At 41.0% G+C, this 6,252-nt stretch overlaps 1 pseudogene; it reads right to left on the bottom strand.

The window, feature by feature from the left end:
• Positions 1-4,970: 4,970 nt before the first annotated feature.
• On the bottom strand, positions 4,971-5,904 carry LOC108286121 (annotated as a pseudogene).
• Between the last annotated feature and the right edge of the window lie 348 nt (positions 5,905-6,252).

Genomic DNA, 6,252 nt, shown 5'->3' with positions numbered 1-6,252 from the left:
AACTAACACAAGAACAGAAAACCAAACACTGTATGTTCTCACTCATAAGTAGGAGATCAACATTGAGAACACATGGACACAGAGAGGGGACCATCACAAACCAGGGCCTGTCAGGAGATGGGGCACAAGGGGAGGGAGAACATTAGGACAAATACCTAATGCATGCAGGGCTTAAAACCTAGATGACGGTTTAATAGGTGCAGCAGAGCACCATGGCACATGTATACTTAAGTAACAAGCCTGCACATTCTGCACATGTATCCTGGAACTTAAAATTAAAAAATAAAAGTGTGTCAGACCACAACCAATGGGAGGAGAATTATTTTTTGACATATTTTTAGAACTACCACAGATGCTGATGAATAAGGATGTACCTCACATAAGGAACTCTTAGGGCTGAGGAAAGGAAAACTGGCTTTGCTTGTTGTATGGAAACGTTATTACCTCTCAGCTGAGAAAATAAGAAGAGAGAATGCAGTATTGGCTGGAAAAAGAGAACTTGTTACAGTGGCTGAGGCATCCTCTTTCTGATCCTTCTCAAGTGCTTATAGTCTGGATAACATGACAGAAAATATGAAATCTAAAAAGTAGTTTGGAGTTTAAATCAGAGAACCAGTTTCGATCAAACTGAATTGAATAACCTTTGTGAAATTGCTGAACTCTGATCCTCAGTTTTGTTATCTATACAGTGGGAATGAAACCAACATCGATTTAGCAAAGAGTTGTCATGAAGATTGGGTGAGATCAATTAAAGGCAAAATGTACTTTGTGATGTGTACAAGTTACAAAATTATTTTTTATTAGCCATAAAAAGCCTTAATGTTTCAGTACCTTTTTCTTCCTTTTTATGACTGCCACTAAGGACAATCTCATCTTCTCAAGCTTGAGACATCATTTCTTTACAGCATTATTATCAGTAATGAGTTTTTCAAAATCTCATTCTCCAGCTAAGCATACTATTTTGCTCCAGGTTTATATACTGACAAGGTTATAAATCACAACCAGATGGTTAATTAGATCACAGGGTACAAGTGCATGGTTTACTTTTCCATCCTCCTAGTTCCTGTTGTAGTGACTGAAGTTCTCCCTCTCTTTCTCTTTCTCTTTATTAAAGTATGTCGTCTCTTCCTAGTTTTCCCTCCTTAAGTGCTCTGTTACTATTTTTCATCCAGGGTGAGCATTCTTAAAAAGCCCTATATCTAAGGAAACAGGAATTCATACTGTTTTTCCATTTCCTGCAATGAAGCAAAACTAACTTAAGACTACGTAGCGCTTCTAGGTTCTGTCTCCCTTAATTCAGTTAGTCATTTTTTTTCTAATTTATTTTCTAGACCATAGTATTTGTTAAATTTGCTTTCCTAAGCAAGAAAAAATATTTGATTTTATAATGATTAAGCATTTCTCTTCTCTTGTGGATCTTAAGAGGAAATAAGTCAATGATAAGTAATTTCATGATCCCAGTGTTTCAACTGCAGGTAAACAAACAGTGGAAAACTGGTCCTGCCTGGATTGGCATACAAGAGCAAACAGGGAATGGAGAAGAAAGTAAGGATACTATAATGGTCTGGTCCATGGGGTTTGCACCCTATTCTATTCCTCAGACTTTGCACTGACCACAAGTGTTGGTTCATCATCGCCAAGCCAGGGATCCAGATGAGCCATTAAAAGTCTATCTAACTTCGGCTGCAACTGTGCCATGGGAGAATCTCAGAATCTGATCAGTGGTGGGAGAATGAAATACTACCCATTACACTTAGTGAGTTAGCTGTGTTTCATTTTCTCTGACTGGTGTTTGCTATTTTATCTGGATAAAATCCTTAAGGAAAATGGAGCTGGGAGTTGATACAGAACATGTTTAATTTACCTTTCTAACAGGACAAATGGACCAAAACATGGATTTTTAACATTGGCATTTTGCTTATACAGTCATTGACATAATGCACTTCCAGACACTTAGCAAGCTCTAGCATGCTAACTTCACTCTGTTAGGAGACAGCCTAGGGTCCACAGTGAAAGTGAATCCAAGAGACTTCACTGAAGTTTTTTTACATTGTCTTTTCTCCACAGACATGTGAGGGAAGGGGTTTATTTTCCCTCAAGAATCAGCTACAGTCTATGTGTCCCTGATCCCCAAGGTGAAGAAGCTCCTGCAGAACTTCATGCTTTGCCTGAAAACCTTCACAGACTTCACCTGCCCTTACAGCCTCTTCTATAGCACTCGGTCCTGAGACAATGAGCTGCTTCTGATTATCAACAAAATGGAATGTGTCTGCTGCACACTGGAAATGCTGACGTCACTTTCAATCCCCCTCCCACCCCACCGCACCCCACCCCATGCCCCTGATCTCTTGATGCTCCAACCCATGTCAGTGTGAGCTTGGAGGCGGCCTCTGGAATTGCTGCCCCCTGGGTAAATGGGAAGCTGGTGGGGAGGAGTGGTATATGGAAGGGGTATTTGGTGGGGGTGGAGGCTAACATCATCCCAGGACAAGAGAAGGATTCCTTTGGTGCACATTTTGATGCAAACCAATCCTTTGTTGGGGAGATATGGGATGTGTTTTTGTGGGATCATGTGCTCCCTCTAAAGGAGCTGTGTGCCACCTATTACAGTGGCAGCCTCCGGAATTGGCACACCCTGATTTATGGAGATAATGGCTATGTGGTAACTAAGCCCAAGGTGTGGGCTTAAGTCTCATTCTCTTTGGTCATCATTTGTGTTTTGTGATAATCACATATTCTTTGAGATTAAATGCATTGATTTTGTTTCCTTTTTCTGGCTCTGTTAAGATAGTGTAAACTAGATGGCGCGGTAGCTCAAGCCTATAATCCCAGCACTTTGGGAGGATGAGGTGGGTGGATCACGAGGTCAAGAGATCGAGACCATCCTGGTCAACAAGGTGAAACCCCGTCTCTACTGAAAATACAAAAATTAGCTGGGCATGGTGGTGCGCGCCTGTAGTCCCAGCTACTTGGGAGGCTGAGGCAGGAGAATTGCTTGAACCCAGGAGGCAGAGGCTGCGGTGAGCCGAGATCGCGCCATTGCACTCCAGCCTGGGTAACAAGAGCGAAACTCCGTCTAAAAAAAAAATAATAAAAAAAAGACAAGGGATAAGTAGGATTTCAATATACATTATTTATTGTTGCAAAAATTACTTTGGGTGGATTGCACCATAATTTTCTGCAACATCAAACTACAGGAAGGGGAACACACTACTTTCAGTACTGGTCACCAGTCTTACAGAGCCCCGTACTGTTGTGGGAGGTCCTATGGGGATTCTGGGCACTCACATTCAGCAATCTATAAAACTGATGTGACTGCTGGGAGAGGCTTTCAGAAGTGGGCTGATATAGTGAGCAGGAATCCCAAAGAGGGAGGCTCAAAAGGGGTTTTCACAGGAGAAGGGTTGTGAGGGTATTACCTTTGTATTCACCCCAGAAAGGACTCAGAGGTATCCCCAGAAAACACCTAGATAAAGGCAAAGATAAGCTGCCCTGGAGATCTCTCTTTATACCCACTCAACTCGCTCTCTTACAGGTACAGCTCTGAAGGAGCAAATCTTTTACTCTTTCAGGCAACGTTTCATAAACATGATTTCCCTTCTTGGACCTTCACCCTTAGGGATTCCCAGGTCCTTTGTGTTACAGGCACTTTCAATGCATTTTCAAGGGTAACACTTGGACAGTTTTGGTAGGTGACAGATACAGATAGATTTTTTTTTCATCAGCCCTTTATGGACCAAAAGGCATTTGGCAAGTTCTGTCTTTTTTCTTCCGGGTCAAATAATTCTAAAATCTTATTCCTTTCTCACAAATCAAAATAACTTTCTCCTTTTGAAGGCAATAACAATATGAGTTGGTAGACTCCCAAGGTCTTGTTTAGAACAGTGTTTAAACTTAGAGTTTAAAGTAGGTACCCCACTATATACAGAAGATAAGTTCATCCGTGTAGAAATGAAAAGGTTAAAGGCAAGGCATGGATTGTCTTGCAGCATGGATTTCCATGAAAAGGGTAAAGGCAAGGCATGGCTTGTCTTGAAGCATGGATTTCTGTGAATAGGGTAAAGGCAAGGCATGGATTTCCTTGTAGAAATGAAAATGGTAAAGGCAAGTTATGGATCAGATTATGTTCTACACAGAGAATAATGAAAATCATGGGCTTATTTCCAGATCTAAGACAGCGAGAGTTAGTTGGAAGGTGATAAAAATAAACTCAATTACAAAAAAAAAAAAAAAATCCTCAGATATCCCTATACTTGTGAATTCAGTATTTCATGTGTTACTCCCACAGAAAGCATATATAAGCGCAGTGAAATTCAGAGGCTGGATGTGATCATGTTGCTTACTAACACTGAACATACCGGTAATAGAGACTCACCAAGGAAATAGTTCTAATGTGAGCCTCAACAAAACTGGAAAACAATTTCATGGGTCCCCAAGTCAGATGAGAATGTTTAACGCTAATAATATTTTTTCTGGAATGTCAAGATCTGCTCCTCTTGCCAATGCTCAAAGTAGAAAGTGATGATAAGTGGGAAGGTGGTTTTGACTGTGTTTCTAACACATCCTGTACACCAACCGTGTCCTCTTTAAAGTTTTAGAGCTCAATATCTATATGACATTTAGGTTGACCTGTCAACCTATTACTTCAAATAGGTATTATGCAACCCACTTTTCTACTATCGACAAACTGATAACAATCAGCTACTCCTTGCTTACAATTCCCTATAGATTTTCACCAGAGAGCAGCAACTGACCACTCCCCTTGTGGTAACCTGTGAGGTTAGTCGAAGGAATAGGAGAATGATGGTAAAAACAAAGTCAAGCCACAGACACTCTTGGTTCCTTAATGCAGCATTACCACCAAATTTTGCAACTCTCTTTGATTAGAGGATGAATGATAGGATTCAATTTTCTTGAGCTTACAAAAATGCCCAGACTATGATAGACTATATGTCAAACTACCAAAGATCCTAGGCAAAAGGGTTTTTGCCAATAGCACGGTGAAGGGCATCCTTGACCTCCTTGTTTCTCAAAGTGTACACAACAGGATTAAGTAGTGGAGTAATGACGGTGTATGTCACTGAAATCAGCTGGTCCTGATCCCTGGTGTTCTCTGTTTTGGGCTTGAGGTAGGCAATGGAGGCACAGCCATAATGGATGATAACCACAGTGAGGTGGGAGGCACAAGTTGCAAAAGCCTTTTTCCGGCCCTCGGCAGAGGTGATCTTGAGGATGGTAGAGATGATGAAGATGTAGGAGATGAAGACCAAACCCATGGGTACCACAATAACCAGGGAACTAACCACAAAATTAATTATGTCATGTACAGTGGTATCAACACAGGAAAGTTTCATAACTGGGAGGATATCACAGAAATAATGGGGCACCTCTTTATCACAAAAAGGCAGCCTGAACACAGATGAAATTTGAACTATGGCCACAAGCAGCCCAACGCTGAAGGCCACACATACCAGCTGGGCACACACTTTCTTGTTCATGATGATCATGTACCTCAAAGGGTTACAGATGGCCACATAGCGGTCGTACCCCATTACTGTGAGCAGAAAGCAGTTGTTGATGGCCAAGGTAATAAAAAAAAAACATCTGGGTGGCACAGCCCGCCAAAGAGATAGGTTGTCTTAGACTTAAGAGACTGGAGAGCATTTGTGGTACAATGACAAATGTGTACACAGTCTCTGAAGTGGAAAGCATACTAAGAAAGAAGTACATGGGGGTGTGAAGGTGACGGTCAATGCTGATAATTGTCACAATTATGACATTGCCAGCCAGAGTTAAAAGATACAAGGTAAGAAATATCGCAAAGAGGGTGAGCTTGTATTCATGAAAGCTGGAGAAACCCTGGAAAACAAACTCCCTTACCACTGTGTAGTTCTCTCTCTTCATTGGATAAACAAACAGATTGAAAATACTGTGACAGGTCAATTAGTCAGAACACATCAGTGACCAATGCTTTGGGCAGGTGAATCCTCTAAGGAGATAATAAGGATTCTGTTCCTGGATGAATGCCAAGTTAATGGGAATGACTGTTCACCTATAGATATAGATAAAAAACACAATAAGAAAACAATTTCATGCATGGCCATGTATATATACAAGGGTATAGAAGAATAAATAGGGATGAAAAAAAATGGATGAAAAGACACCTGGGGTAAGTTTGAAAAAGATTCCCTGGTGACCTAGCACATAAGTGTTAGAGAAAAACTTGGCTAAAGAAATAGGAAATGCATAGTT

The sequence above is a fragment of the Cebus imitator genome, unplaced genomic scaffold (genome assembly GCF_001604975.1).
Source record: "Cebus imitator isolate Cc_AM_T3 unplaced genomic scaffold, Cebus_imitator-1.0 Scaffold313, whole genome shotgun sequence".
NCBI classification, from domain to species: Eukaryota; Metazoa; Chordata; class Mammalia; order Primates; family Cebidae; genus Cebus; species Cebus imitator.
Note: the sequence above shows the minus strand (reverse complement) of the source record. Positions and strands in the feature narration are given on the sequence as shown.